General features: G+C 55.4%; 1 protein-coding gene and 1 pseudogene across 1 annotated transcript in view; one reads left to right on the forward strand and one right to left on the reverse strand.

Moving 5' to 3' along the window:
• The window catches only part of TSPAN18 (tetraspanin 18), a 122,651-nt gene that overhangs the window by 71,351 nt on the left and 35,409 nt on the right, over positions 1–15,891 (reverse strand). The gene's annotated exons all lie outside the window — the stretch shown is intronic.
• The window catches only part of LOC130043001 (heat shock protein HSP 90-beta-like), a 157,219-nt pseudogene continuing 143,262 nt past the window's right edge, over positions 1,935–15,891 (forward strand).

The following is a 15,891-nucleotide window of genomic DNA, read 5'->3' on the forward strand; positions in this document are numbered from 1 at the left end:
CTTCTACCTACGTAGCCCAGGGCCCAAGGGAGCCGACAGAGGAAAGGGGGTGTGGTGCACAGGCTGATTCTCATATTCCCACACTCAAGAAAACCTCGGGCTCACAGCTGGTGCAGGTACATGTCTGTTGCAGCAGTGAACGAAGGCACTCATGGATGAACAAACGGGCGTTTGTGGAAGCCACCGCCGTCCAGGGCCCTCCAGGGACGCAGTGGCCACGCCAGGGCCCGGACACAGGAAGTGCAGCCTGTGTTTGTGCTGAAGTTCCCTCCTGGGGTGGGTGGGGAGTCCATGAAGCAGGCGCTGGCCCTCCAGATGCCCAGGCACTAACTCTGGGGCCCGGGGCTTTATCTGCCTCCTTTCTCCTTCCTCCCATTGTCCAGGGCCTTCCCACAGTCTAGGCCCAGCCTCGTCTGGAGATCAGAGGCCGCGGGGAGGGAACAGGGTGGGAGAGGGGGTTTATTCCCGTCCCCTGCTGGGAAACTTCCCCCCTAGCTCCACACTGGGAACGCTCAACTCCGTTTCCTTGGGGACACTGAGGCTGTTAGAGTCTTAGCCCCCACCCCACATCCTTCCCAGCTGGGTGGGGGTCAGAGGCCTTCAAAGACACCACGAGCATGAGCTAAGGTGATGTCAGGAGGTGCCAATGTGGGCATGAAAGAAGGGTCCCGAACCCAGGACTTCCAGCGCACGATGCTGACGCTTCGGAAGGCAGAGGGTGAGAGTCCAGCCCACACTCCCTCGCCAAGGCAGGAGGAGCACCCAGAGGACGGGAAGCAAGAGCACCAGAAGCCTGGAGATTTCTAGAAGGTGAAAAGGAAGTCTGCCATCGCGGCGTGCCAAAGCCCAGCGCCGCCGGCAAGAGTCTCATGGAAGAAAGGAAGGAAGAAGGAGTGAAGGGCGTGGGGGCGGTCAGCGCCAGCGATGGACCCCCCGGAGAGACAGACAGGAGGAGGGGCTGGTCCGTCTCCTCCTCCAGCTCTGGGCCCGAGTGAACCCTCTCAGCTCCCCGCAGAAATGATGGCAGAGGCGGCAGACAGTATCAGCCCGACTCACTCTAGCTTTGAACCCACGCCAGGACCTTTTCAGACACCAGGGACCCAAGATCTAGAAAAATTTATGCCGAAAATACCACCTGGGGGTGGGGGGGTGGAGGAGGGTAACATCTGGCCCTCCCGGCCATCACAGGGGCAAGCCCCTGAAAGATGCTCCCGGAAGGTGAGGCAGCCTTTCAAAAGGTGAGATGCATCCGGGATGCGCACTTAGAATTCCCAAACAGGGATGAAGGAGAGAAATAGAACAAGCCCCATTTTGATCTTCTCCTCTGCCTTGCTTTATTAGCTGGAACGTTCTAATTAAAAGTCAAGCCTCTGCTGCCGTCCCCACTGAGACCCAGGGAAATTTCTCAGGCTAAACTTGAGCTCTGAGCTAAATTGCCCGCTCTCACATTTGCCAAAAATACTTGACCGCTTCTCTTCTCTCTGGGCCTCCGTTCTCTTCCCTGTGTCACTTGGGAGGGTTAAACCCAGTGATTGCTTGGATCAACCAAGCAACTCTCAACATCTGGGGTGGAGGTGGTGGTGGTGGGGGACAGTTCCAGCCATGTGTCAGGGGCTTACTGATGGGCACTGATGCTCACTTTCCCTGAAGGATGTCCTTAGCAGCGGTGGAAAATTAACACTGGGCTGAATCCTTACCCAGCGGGTCCCGAGACGGAAGCCCTTTAGCTTTTAGCGTGACTAAACCACTTTACAGAGGAAAGTACTACGAAGCAGAAAGCAGAAGCGATTTCTCGAAGATGGCAGAGCAAGCTAAAAGCCTGGCCGGGATTTGAACCCAAGCAGTGTAAGGTTTAGATGCTGTGTGGGCACCGCCTGCATTTTGCTTCTTACACCAACTGCCCAGCCATCCCTACAGCTTCTGGATAGGGTACCATGGTCCAGTCTACCACCCCAGCTGACGGGATCAGGAAGATTCCCCCCTCCCTTGACCTTGAGAAGGTAGAAGAGGGCCTGGCAGGAAAAGCAGTCAGGCATGTCCAAGGAGGCACAGAGGGCATGGCCAGTGGACTGGGGGAACTCAGGGTGCCCGTACAGGTCATCAAGATCCACATGAATGAGCTGGCGATATCAGAGAGGATGCAGAGAGAGTGCCAAGTGAGCCCCACCAGAGAAAAAGAATCTTCACAGTTTTGCAGCCCCAGGAGTTCCCACATGCCCGGTTCTGCGTCCCGGATTCCTTACACGTGAAGGGATGCTGATGCCCACAGACCTCCGGAAACTGTGATGCCAAGGGCATGCCGTATCAGAACTCCAGGGAAGAGCTGCGCGCCCCCTCACTCTGCGAGACCCCCTTCACTGGATCCAGAGCCAGCCTGCTCCCCATTCTGACAGGCCAGCGTGGGCTCCGACCCCCGGGCCCCTCGGGACGGGTGCATGGTGCTGTGTTTACTGTGGATGGATTCGACACACACAGACGGCAGGCGGCGAGGCGGGGCGAGAGAGGAGGTCTCGGAAAACCCTTCCCGATCGGAGAAAATGGAAAACGCAGAGTGCATAACAGAGGGGAGAAAGTCAATTAAATCAGGATAATTACTTCCGCTCCATGCCCGAGAGCAGCAAGAACGTCTATTAATTAGGATTTCCATGTTGACTGTGGCCGTTTGACTTCAATGAGGCTGTCAGTGTGCTGAGTAATAATTCTCCTGGAGAGCAAAGGCGCGAAAATATTTTCACTACGACAATTAAGAGTTTTAAATATACCTTTCCGTCTCTCCCCACCCGCATACACAGCTGGGTTCCCCAGATCTCTGGGAAAGACCCCCCCCCACTCCCACCAACCAGAAGCTAAAACACCCAAACTGGGGCTGGAGCGATAGCACAGCGGGTAGGGCGTTTGCCTTGCACGCGGCTGACCCAGGTTCGATTCCCAGCATCCCATATGGTCCCCTGAGCACCGCCAGGAGTAATTCCTGAGTGCATGAGCCAGGAGCAACCCTTGTGCATCACCAAGTGTGACCCCAAAAAAGCAAAAAATTTAAAAAAATACCCAAACCCCACTCTTTATAATAATCATCACCCCCAACTCTCTAATTAGCCAAAAATGTTTGTCAGGGTATAGGTGGTGAAGGAGTAGGGTTTTCTGGGCTAGACCCCAGCCTCGGGAAACACCCTCCTGGGTATGGGCGTGTTTTCAGGTGACCCTGAAGGGTGGGGTAGGGCAGGGGGGACAAGGTGCTTCCCATAGGGTCCCCCGAGTCCCGCCAGGAGTGAGCCCTGGGCATGGGGACAGGAGGGTGGGCCAGCAAGTCCCCTGGGAGGCGGGGGGAGGTCAGGCCCTGGGCTTTGAGTAGCAGAGCTGGGCCCCAGGCCTCGGTCCCTGGGCGCCCAGCAGGGCTGTCTCAGCGCTGTCCCGGCAGGGCCAGTGTGGGTTTGGCATGGGATGGTGCTTCCTTCCACAAGGCAAGAGGCAGACGAAGCTGCCAGGACCCAGGGCCCGGGGCCTGGACCTTGATGGGGGCTGGAGGCAGAACAGGAGGGCCGGGAGGAAGAGGGTGGTCCAGCTCTGTGCCAGACTCCTCTCCCCCCCACACCCCATCTCCCGGCTTCTCAGAGGAGAGAAGAGGCAGCGGTACCCGGCGGTGACTCCCCTCCACTGGCCTGCCCAGCCAGAAACCAAGAGTTGGGGCGAGGAGCCAGGACGGGCCCATGAGCTGTGGCCAGGTCCCCGGGGCAGGTCGTGGTCAGGGCCCAGGAGGGCCGAGCCCCGAGGATGAATAGAAATAGCGGCACGGGCAGGGGTGCAGCGGGAAATGGGCTCTTCCTGCCGCTTCCTGGCAGCCCTGGCGGCCAGCACCACACACCCAGGCCAGGGGCCACGTGTGGGTATCCGGCCCTGGCGCGTGCTTGGGGCCTGCCTGTCCGTCCGTTCAAGGAAGGTATAAGGCGGACGGGGGCGGATCTCAGCTCTCTGCAGGGAAAGGGCCGCACAGACTAGATGGCCACAGCCTCCTCCTGTCCCTCCTCCCCCTGCCCCCAGGGCCTTCACATTGCCCTCCTGCAAGGCAGGATCACCCAGGGGCCCTCTGGGGTGTGGGTGGAGCCACACAAGAAGGGGGGGGGGCGGAGAAGAAAGAACCTGTATCTTAAAGCAAATGGCTCTGAGCCAGGGTCAGGTGTTTGGGGTCAGCGTCGGGGCCTGGCCACCTCATGGTGGGGGTACCCTCAGGCACGGTGCACCTCCTCTGGTACAGAGCGTGAGATGCCCACAAACTAGCATCACCCGTGCAGGGATGCAGCCTGGGCTGAGACTGTGTCATGCAACTGTCGCAGAGATCTGGGAGGACAGAGGAGGGAGGGTTCGCGCATGCAGCCGACCCCTGTTTGACTCCGAGCACCTTCAGGAGTGATCCCTGAGCACTCCCAGACACAGGCCCAGACCCTTCCCCTCTCCAGTGCACACAAACCCACAAAACTGGGGCAGCTCTTGGCACCCCGAGACCCTCTACTGCAGCCTACAGGGATCAGATCCAAATGGACCCTCCCCCCCCCCCCCCCCACGATTCTTCAAATCCTCCAGCTCTGGGGTGAGAACCTCAGCTCAGGGACCCATTGCTCCCTTCCCCGGCACCACAATTCCTCATCCTGACCTGCTCGAGGTCTCACATGGGCAGTGACAGCCGGCCTTCTGACCTTGGCCTAGCCATGAACTTTTGCTGGCTCCCAGATTGTCAGGAGGGCCAGGTCAAGCCCCGGTCTTGGTGGTCATGGTCAGTCTCCAACTCTCTGCAGCCTGACCCCAGGCCAGCCCAGCCCGCCTGCCCTTGTACACTGTACATTGCTGCCGGTCACCCTGAGGGATGACCGGTCCAGCCCCCACGGAATTAGGAGCAAGAAGGGGGAAGTGACTCATTCGTACTCAGCACACCCAGGGTGAAAACCCAGGATGGATCCTCTAGGCGGATTCCAGTACCCCGAGGCTAGGATCTTCACCTGGTGTGTGTGTGGGGGGGGGGGTCCTGGAGAAGTTGCAGGGTGACGCACCTCCCAACCCCACCCTTGCCGGCTGAGCAGGGAGAGGGAGAAGCAGGTGGCAGCAGAAGGGAGGGTGGCCAGGCCTTTTCTGGGCCCACCCACCTCCTGCACCCCAGACAGCCGGCAGCCTGGGAGTCGGATGCTTCCAGTAAGTCTGCCCTCCAGAGATGGGAGCGCTGGCAAAAGCAGGCTCCGAGGAAGCAGGAGGGGACAGGACAAGGCCAGCGCCAACATCGATTTCTCATTGACTCATTCCCCCCGAGACTCAGGGCACCGGCTCCAACTCTGAGCAAAGAAGCCAACAGTTTCAGCAGACAGAGTGATGGTGGCGGCAAGAGGGGGTCCAATCCTGGCCAGAAATAAGTAGTTAAGGTCCCCAAACTCGATGGGAGAAGGTGTAAGTTCTGTACGCCAGTGTTGCTTGGAGGGGTGCCTGGGTTTTGAGCCCAGTGGAAACCCAATGGATCAGTTAGGGTGCTTCTCGGATGTGCCCCGGGGAAGCATATGGCCTCAGCTGCGATGGTTCAGGGGAGGAAAACGGAAGTGAAGAGAGGTGTGAGCGTGTACAAGACCGACAGGGTCGTCTGCCGAGTTCAGTGACAAGGGCCCAGGCATGGCACCTGCATGGCGTGTGTGGGACCGACCCATTCTCACGCCTGCAGATGCCATGAGCTGATGACATTGTGTGGACCCATCCAGTCCAGCACCCTTGACGGCGTAGGGCTCTGCCCAGTCTGGTCAGGTCCTTAGTTTATGGAGGAGGAACCCAGGATGGGCAGGAGAATGGCCCCAGGTCACCCAGGAGGGAAGGACAGAAACTCAGAGGCCAGATCTTGATACCTTCCCACCTCACCTGCGTTTTTTTTTCTTTTTGGGGGGGTCACATCCGGCAATGCTCAGGAGTTACTCCTGGCTCTGCACTCAGGAATCACTCCTGGCGGTGCTCAGGGGACCATATGGGATGCTGGAAATTGAACCTAGGTCAGCCGCGTACAAGGCAAACGCCCGATCCACTGTGCTATCACTCCAGCCCCCTCACCTGCGTTTTCCACACACAGGCACTAACTTCGTTTGGGGGACACAGCGGGGGAAGGGGGAGATGGTCTGTCTGACCCCTCAGTCCCTGACCCAGGCAGCTCGGAAAGATGCCCCCCATCTTCTGATCTGTGCCCCCTCCCAATTGTCTCAGCTCCGACACCCACAATGACCCCAACTTCTGTTGTCCCACGGTTTGGTGGGGGGAGTCCCAGCTTGGCTCTCCAAGATGCCTTCCCTGCTCACTGGCTCTGATGGCGCCGCACCCCACGCCCCTCACCCCTTCGTGGTGCTCCATCATCTCCTTCCCTCTTCTCCATTGCACTCGCCACAGCCTGAGTCCACTTACGGTACGTACTGTGGCCTACTGTCATCGTCACCTCAGATCCCAGGGCTCAGAACAACCCTCGGCATCAAGTAGGAGCACTTGATGTTTGACAGATGAATCTCATCAGTCCTCCACCTCAGAACCTCCCACACAGGCACACACACATGCATTTGCACACATATATGTACAGGCACACATATATACATACATTCATGTGCACACACATATATACAGGCACACATACACACAAGCATGTGCACACAAAAATATACAGGCACACAAATACACACATGCATGTGCACACACAAATATACAATCACACATATACACATGCACATACAAAACTGCACATGTAGACACAGAGGACAGAGATGCTCACTGGGCAGGTCTTCAGACCTCCCACCAAACTCTGGGGGTGCCCCCAGGAGCCCAGTGGGCCCTGCAGAGGGAGTGGTCAGCATGGTATTGGGGGGCAAAGACTCTGTTTTTTGCTCAATCACCTTCAGAAATTTGGGACATGATGGTTATGATTCCTTCATATTAGACCCAAAAGGACTAAGGGCTTTGGGGCGATGGGGGAGATGCTCCAACCTCTGGTTCACACCTCTCTGCACCTAGAACACGTGTCGGGGTGGAAGGTGGGTCCCGGCTGGGGTCAAGAAGCCTCGCTAGAGTGCCAGTTCCCTCATTTGGAATGTTCTGCCACTGTCTGCATTGCCAGGTTCTTCTCATGGTCTTAGGTCTTCAAACATGAATCGTCAAACCACAAAGCCACATTGAGTACACATTCTCTCCCCCCTCTCTCCGCAGTTAGACACAGGATTTCATACACCTGTCAAGTCTAGAGCACTTGGTATTTACAAGAGAGAAATATGCCTCTCCCCAACTGGTAAACTTTTTGGTTTAGACTTGCGCCCCTCTCCCACCATCTCTATCTCTGTCTCTGTCTCTGTCTCTCTCTCTCTCTCTCTCTCTCTCTCTGTCATAGTGTTCCAACACCATCCCTCCAACAGTGTACATTTCCCAGCACCAGTGTCCCCAGTTTCCCTCCCCCACCCCTGCCTGCCTCTGCCTCTATGGTAAGCACCTCCCTCTCTCTCTCTCTCTCTCTCTCTCTCTCTCTCTCTCTCTCTCTCTGCCCTTTTCATTATCTTTGTATCACTTTCATCCTCCAAAATTTGTCTTATTTGCTTGCTTTATTTTTCCTTTGTATTTATTTGGTTTTGGTTTTGGCTATGCTGGGTTTTACTCCTTGTTCTGTGCTCAGAGGTCACTCCTGGAAACATATGGAGTGCCATAGATCAGCCCAGGATGCCTGCATTCAAGGCAAGTGCTCTGCCCACTGTACTTTCTCTCCAGCTCTTTTAAGTTTTTCTTTTTCTGCATCTGCCCTGTCAGCCTTTAAACTCCATGAGGAAGTAGCTGGTATATTTTATCTGCAGATGATGTTCCTAGTTGGTGGTCTCTTGTAGTGGCTCAATACGCTCCCGATGATGAACGACTGCATGGATGGATGGATGGGTGGATAGGGAGATGAATGGACAGGTAGGGAGATAGGGAGTTAGAAAGTGGGTCCATGTGTTGGTAGTTAAATGGATGAGTAGATGGACTAATGGATGAGTGGTGAGTATATGTATGATAGATGAACGAATGGGTAGGGAGAATGATGGATGGATAAACAGTGGCTGTATGGTTGGATGGATGGATAGATAGGTGGACAGATGGATGGGTAGTGGGTAGATATGTGGGCAAAAAAATGAATGGACAGACAGAAGAATGACTGGCTGGCTGAGTGAATGAATGGGTGTACGGATATATAGATGGCTAGATGGATGGATAGTGGATAGGTGTGTAGGTAAATGAGTTTCTGAATGGATACTGGATAGATATGTGGGGTTGGTGGAGAGAAGAATGGCTAGTGGATACTGGGGAGATGTGTGGCTGGCTGGCTGGGCAGATGGGAGATGTGTTGGTGAAGGATGGATGGAAGGATAGATGGATGGATGATTCTAGCACTGACTCCTTGTGGAACCTGATCCTCCTTGGTGTTCCTCTCTCTGAAGCCCCAGTATGAACCCAAGCATGGGGCGTGGCATGGAGCCTTATAAAATGTTATTCAATAAACAAGCCTGCCTGGCCTCAGTTTCCACATCTGTAAAGCAGGGCACTGGGACAAGTCAACACTCCTCACACCCTGTACAGACAACACACCTGGGAGGGGTCGCCACCCACCTCCCTGCCACGGCCAACTGGGGGCAGGCACTAAATATTTATGAAGCCCTGTGTTCTCTTGGCAAAGTCCTGCCCTTTTTTCCCAAGCGGGACAGGGCGGGAGGACAGAGTTTCTTTCTTCTATGAAATAATTGGTGGTAGAGCTTTGCCTTTTATTTTTTAATTTCTTTTTTTATTTTTAATGTCTCGATTCTCAACAGGAAGAGGTTGGCAACCAGATGCAGATGTCAGTCCCCATCTTTTAAAACTTTTATTGGCAAAGGAAATGAAGTCTGGGAACCTCCAGCCCGGTGCTCCGCAGACAGCCCACAAACAATGAGGCATTTCCCAGCACACAATGAGGGGCTTTTGTCTGTTTCCTATTTGGAGCTTCCTTTGAAAAAGCGCTTTTGTTGCTGTGTAAAGTTTGATGATCCCTGAAGGCCCTATCTCCCGCTCTGTTCCCAGGGTCTCAGTGCCCTGGGCTCTTCTTTTTCACATCTCACCCCGCCCACTATCCCCCCAAGATCTGGGGGGTGCCTGTGTCCTCCTGGTGCTCCAAACTGGACTCACAGTCCCTGAGACTTGAGAAGGTTCTGCCCGGACTGGTGAGACCTCCACAGAGTTCTGACACCACCCACTGGCCCACATACCTTGCCTGAGCTTCTGGGCACCAGATCTGGGGTATTTTGAAATCTAAAAAGCAAAAAGGACCATGACTTGGAGGTTAGCAACACATGCTAGGGGTAAAGGGAGCTCAAATAGAGAAGGGAGCACCAAATAAAGGGTGTTGGGAGGATCCTCCCAGGATGGGAGAAACATGCTGAAAGTAGACTATAGACTGAACATGATTGCCACTCAATGCCTCTTTTGCAAACCACAACACCCAAAAGGAGAGAGAGAACAAAAGGGAATGCCCTGCCACAGAGGCGGGGTGGGATGCGGGTGGGATGGGGGGTGGGAGGGATACTGGGATCCGTGGTGGTTGGAAATGGTTACTGGTGGAGGGATGGGTATTTGATCATTGTATAATTGAAACCCAAGCACAAAAATTTGTAAGTCTACAACTATACCTCATGGTGTCTCACTAATAAAAATGAAATTAAAAAAAAAAAGAAAAGAAAAAGAAAAAAGGAGAGAGGGTGGGGGTTGGAGCTGGAGTGATACCATAGCGGGTAGGGCGTTTGCCTTGCAAGGTTCGATTCCCAGCATCCCATATGGGCACCGCCAGGAGTAATTCCTGAGTGCATGAGGCAAGAGTGGCTCCTGTGCATCGCCAGGTGGGACCCAAGAAGCAAAAAAATTTAAAAAAGGAGAGGGGGCCAGATGGCAGCCCTTAAGCACCCGTCATGCATGCGTCTGCCCCCGACTCCACCCCCCACCTCCACACGGAGAATGTCCACATTAAGCCTCATTTTGAAAGCGCCTGTGTCTTGCTCAAGGTGGCCAAGCACAGGAAGAGGCAGAGTGCCGGTTCTTGAAGGTTTTCCTCTCAGCAGCACCTGCCTGGCCGGAAGTTCCAGACTCCAGCGGTCAGTCCCCAGAGAGAAATCAGCCTCTCTCTAACTCACCAGTCACCTGCTCGGAATTCCCGGGTGCTGAGCCCAGGGACTGGGTCAGGCACGTTAGTACATTATCTTCACGGTGTCAAAGCCAGCGAATGTGACGATCCCACTTTGCCCTGGGGGAAACTGAGGCTCAGAGAGGCGCCAGGCAAGCCCGGGATCACCAGGAGTCCTAGAGCAAGCCCAGAGCTGCTGCCACCCTAAATGTCCCCTCTTTCCCGTGTCTCTGCATCCACGAGGCTTCTCTCGGCTCTGGTCTCCCTCCGGCAGCGCCGGACCCAGCTGGGTCCCACAGAAGGACACGCCAGGCTCCCGGCGAGGGCTGACGGTGGCCAGCAGGCCCTGCTGTGGGGGCTGAAGTGGACCATGGGGACAGGCGACTGCTGGGAGGTGAGGAGCGGGGCGGGGCGGAGGGGTGCGGAGGGTGGGGAGGGAGAGCGCCAAAAGGGCAGAATCCATGCTGGGGAACTACGCGGGAAAGCACAGCTGTGCGCTGTCATTTCGCTAATTAACTCACACCCTCAGAGTATTTATCTCTGTCACAGAGCAAAACAAGCCATTTGGGCGCTGGGGGTGCCGGCCTGGCAGTGCCGGAGCCCGGAAGCCTCGCGGATGCCCTCAGCGGCGCTGAGCTGGGGTTGCCCTGGGATCCCTCGCTGCCTCTGTGCCTCCAGCCAGGTGAGGCCACTTCATGGCCAGGCCTGGTTCCTAGGGGGATGTGCAGGTAGCCACAGAGGGTGCCCCGACTTTGTGTTCTTTTTTAATTTCTATTAGTGAAACACCATGATGTACATTTGTAGACTTACAAATTTTTGTGCTTGGGTTTCAATTATACAATGATCAAATACCCATCCCTCCACCAGTGTCCATTTCCCACCACCACAGATCCCAGTATCCGTCCCACCCCCTATCCCCCCATCCCACCCTGCCTCCGTGGCAGGGCATTACCCTTTGTTTTCTCTCTCTCCTCTTGGGTGCCATGGTTTGCAAAAGAGGCATTGAGTGGCAATCATGTTTGGTCTATAGTCTACTTTCAGCATGCTTTTCCCATCCTGGGAGGATCCTCCCAACACCCTTTATTTGGTGTTCCCTTCTCTATCTGAGCTCCCTTTTCCCCTAGCATGTGTGGTTGGCCTCCAAGCCATGGAGCAAACCTCCTGGTACTAATCTCAGCCACTCTTGGGTGTTAGTCTCCTATTTTGTTACTTTATGTTCCCCAGATGAATGCAATCTTTCTATGTCTATCCCTCTCTCTGACTCATTTCGCTTAGCATGATACTTTCCACGTAGTACCACTTGTATGTAAATTTCATGATTTCGTTGTTTCTAACAGCTCCATAGTACTCCACTGTGTAGATGTACCAAAGTTTCTTTAACCAGTCATCTGTTCTTGAGGGTGCCCCGACTTTGGCTGGGGCTCTCTGGAGGGTGCTATTGTCAACGTAACTTATACTTTCCCGCCGAAGACGAACCCTTCTCTCCCACCCTTAGCTTATAACCAGCTGAGGCTTGTTCCCTGAGCTACTGATCATATTTGGATGGGGGGTGGTCTCCAAAGCACTGCTCAGGGGCCTTCTCCTGGCCATTCTTGGCCAACCAGGCAGATGGTCCAATGCTCAGACCCAGTGACATGGTGCTGCTCAGGTCCAGTGGCTGGGCCACCAGAGTCATCCCTGGGGTGCAGAGCTCAGGCATAGAGCACCTAATGGCAGGGCCACAGCTGGAGGGGTTGGAGGGAGGCGGGCAGGCAGTGAGGGCATCAAACCCTGGTCCCTGGATACACAAAGTGATGCTCAGGGCTTACTGTGCTTAGAACCAGGCTGGACACCAAGCTAAGAGCTGTCAGATTGCTGTGCGCTCTTTCCCTGTGCCCTGGTCTCTGAGCTGCCTCCATGGTGCCTGCCTTGGTCCTAATTTTACCTTCACAGTGTTCACACGCACACACACACACACACACACACACACACATGTGCATGCATGCATACACTCACACACATATACATAGACACAAGCATGCGCTCGCACACATGCCTGCACAGAGACACAGACGTACACACATACTCATGGGTCATGCACTGATAAGCACAACTGCACATGTTGCAAGCACAGGCGGGCATATACATGGACAAGTATGCACATAGCAGACACGCTCAGAGACATGACACACACACACAGGCACACATGAGCATGGACACCTGACACGCATGCACACACAGGCATATGCACGCACACCCCCCTGAGCTTTCCCACGAGCCCCCTTGTCAGAGGCATGGCCCTGCCAGTGTCCAGGTGGCTCCACACACGCAGCCTGGCCAGCAGCGGAACTGTCCCCTTGGTGGGGGAGCAGGTGACAGGACCCCGCACTCGGCGCCTCTCACAGACACACGGACACACTCTCTGCACCAATGCCTCAGTCCTGCCTCGACTGCACACGGACTCGCCCTGAGCAGAGTGGTGCGATCCTGCCCTCCTCTGCCCCTCGCTCAACCGCCCACTGTGCCCAGGAGCCTGGACCCTGGCTCCTTCTCTGGCGTTTCTTGCCCATTCCTCAGCACCGGCAACTTTTCCTGAAGGTGAGCCGCAGACGCCACGGATTTTGTGAATGAGAACATTCCTAAGATGCTCGTGAGCCAAGGGCCATCCCGGGACCCAGGATGCACGCGGTGCTGAAGAAGCCCTTTTCTTCATCTTCCCAGATGCCACTGTGCAGAGACAGGGAAAGCGCAGGAAGAATTCCCAGGATCACAAACTCTTGAGTCTGCCATTGGCTCAAGAAACGATGGCGTGGGTCAAAGGAACTCACGGGAAACTCAGTGCGGCGGCTCTGAGAAGGCTCCATTCCTGCTTTCACTGCTAGCAGCTGTGTGGCACGGGGTGAGTCACACAAGGATGCAGCTCCCTGCCTCAGAGGGCAGTGCTGAGGATAAAGCCATCGAGGGCCTGTGGCGTGCTTAGAACCAGGCTGGACACAAGCTAAGCACGGCCGGGTTGCCGTGCGCTCTTTCCCTGGCCCCGGTCTCTGCCTGTGCAGTGCAGGAAAAGCACCAAGCACCAAGTTCAAGAACTGCCTCTGGAGAATGACTGCGGCAGGGTGACGGGCTGGGAGCTGAAGGATCGACAGCACAGCAGGGAGGGCGCTTACCTTACACGCAGACGATCTGGGTCCCATCCCCGGCATCCCATAGGGTCCCTCTGAGCACCTTCAGGAGTGATCTCTGCATGCAGAGTCAAATGAACTCGGGCCTTTTTTAAAAATTTCCTTGTTTTTTTAGTTTGGAGGCCACACCCAGTGATGCTCAGGGCTTATTCCTGGCTCTGCGCTCGGAGATCACTCCTGGCAGGGTTGGGGGGGTGGGGGGGGGGGAGGAGGAACCATCTCCTCAGGGATGCAGGAGATCGAACCCAGGTCAGCTTCGTACGAGGCAAGCACCCTGCCCGCTGTCCTATCTCTCTGACCCTTCGCTCTGATTTCAAGGAAAAGGCCATGGGGAAATTTGAGTGTGTCCTGACAAAAGGCAATAAGAAACCTCGGGGGCCAGGGCTGGTGGGGATGCACCCCCCACTCCGGGCTCAGCACTCCCCCCAGATGCTCTGGGAAGTGAGAATGTCAATTTCCAGAACCATCAAATTAGCTCTCTCCCCCCCCTCCCACCCCCTGGTAGCTGCCAGGCCCCGGGGAGTAATTTCATGTTCAAATTGCTTTTTAATCCCCCCGAGATTGCATCCTCATCCCCTGTGGTCTCCAGGGGATGAGTGTGGACAATTTTACTGGTTCCAGCACTGCAGAAAAATGCAAAAGGCACAGATCAGGGATGAGCTCAGCGTCTCCCCTCTAGAAAGATCGGTGAGATGAAAAGCGTCAGCTTGAGGGTCGCCTTCACTGGGATCCTTGTGTGCAGAGAGGCCCCTCTTCATGGGGAGTAGGGCTGAGCTGCGGCTTGCTGGGAAATTTCCTGTCTCTTCTGAACCAGCTGGGGGCCAACATCACCCATCCTTGATTCCGCAGCAGGAGCAGGGTCGCGGGTGCTCCATGGAGCCAAGCAGGAGGTTTGATATATTTGACCCCTCTTCTACTCCAAGGACTTGGTCAAGGACCAGGAGGGCAGCTCTGTGCGGAGACTCAGGTTCCAGTCCGGGTACTGTACAGTCCGCTCAGCATGTGTTCCTCAAGCCCGATCGGTCAAGGGCCCGGGGGTGACCCAGTGGCCAAAATGCCTATCTTGCAGGTACCACAGCAGAGAGGGAGCTTTCCCGCCCTGTGTGGTCGGTATGTGCAAGCACCCCAGTAAGGCGGATGTGGTGCCTGTTGAGTCCCGTGAGGAAGAATGTGTAAGTGGCACACATACACACACATGCATGCATATGTTCACACACACGCACACAGTGCACACACACGCATGAGCACACACGCATAAGCACGCATATGCACAGACACGTGCGCACACACACACAAGCATACACATATGAATATATGGGCACACACAGTACACACAAGCACACACACATCTACATGCACACATACATACACACACACGTGTGCACACAAATACGCGTGCACAATCCAACGAGACTTACTGAAAAGTATGAGCCCCACTGAGCTGGCACAGTCACGACAATAACAGCAGAGGGAAGGGGGTCAGGTGAGAGCTGGGCCAAGTCACTTCACTTCTCAGCCTCAGTCTCCATGTCTTTAAAATGGGAAGAACAGCAAGCTCTCTTCTCTCTCTCTCTCTCTCTCTCTCTCTCTCTCTCTCTCTCTCTCTCTCTCTCTCTCTCTCTCCTCCTTCCCTCCCCTTCTTCCTTTGTGCAAAGGATCAAATCTAGACCCTTGTGCAGACATGTGAGGCATGTGCTAAACTACGGGCCCACATCCCCAGCTCTCAACACCATTTTCCTTACAAGTTGTTGCAGAAACAATCTGAACTCAAGTGCCGCTCTGCCCTTCTAGCAGAAGTTCTTAGAAACAAAAGTCAGGGGCTGGGGAGAGTATACTGGGGTTGAGGTGCTTACCTGGCATGCGGGTGACCCGGGTTCAATCCCCGGCACCCCATGTGGTCCCCAGAGCCCCGCAGGAATGATCCCTGAGCCCAGAGCCAGGAGGACGCCCTGGGCACTGCCGGATATGGGCCCCGACCAAAAACCAAATCAAAACAAAGGAGCAAAAAAATGAAACCGGAGTTCCTGAATTATTCAAACAGTTTCTCCTCCGGGCTCGATTCTAGTTTCCGGCCTCCTGGACGCTGCTCCCAGGACTCGCCCCGGAATCCAGTGTTCTAGGCACATCTCCAGCTTGGGGCACACCCACCCGCACCCTGGAGCTCCATCAGCCTGCGGGAATCCTCCGGTCCCTAAGGAGTGGACACAGACAGGAGTGGACACTGAGCCCTTGAGCTGCTCTCCCTGTGCTCCGAGCGTCACGGGGGTGATCCCCTCGGTGCCTCAGGGTCTCCCACCAACCCCAATTTGCAAGGAGGGGAAATCAAGGCCTGCGGGAGTTAAGAAGGGAGTCGAGATCCGACGCGGGCAATGCATGCCCGCAGCTTGATCCCCCTGAGGGAATGCTCCCCAAACGCAAGGTGCTCCTCATCCCCCCACCCTCCCTCACAGCCCATCCAGTCTCAGCCTTCCCATCCTCCTCCTCCTCTGCTGTTCTTTTGGTTGGTTCAGGAGTCACACCCAGCTTACTCCTGGCCCTGCACTCAAGGATCATTCCTGGAGG

This window comes from Sorex fumeus, unplaced genomic scaffold, assembly GCF_029834395.1.
Source record: "Sorex fumeus unplaced genomic scaffold, SorFum_2.1 ptg000007l, whole genome shotgun sequence".
NCBI classification, from domain to species: domain Eukaryota; kingdom Metazoa; phylum Chordata; class Mammalia; order Eulipotyphla; family Soricidae; genus Sorex; species Sorex fumeus.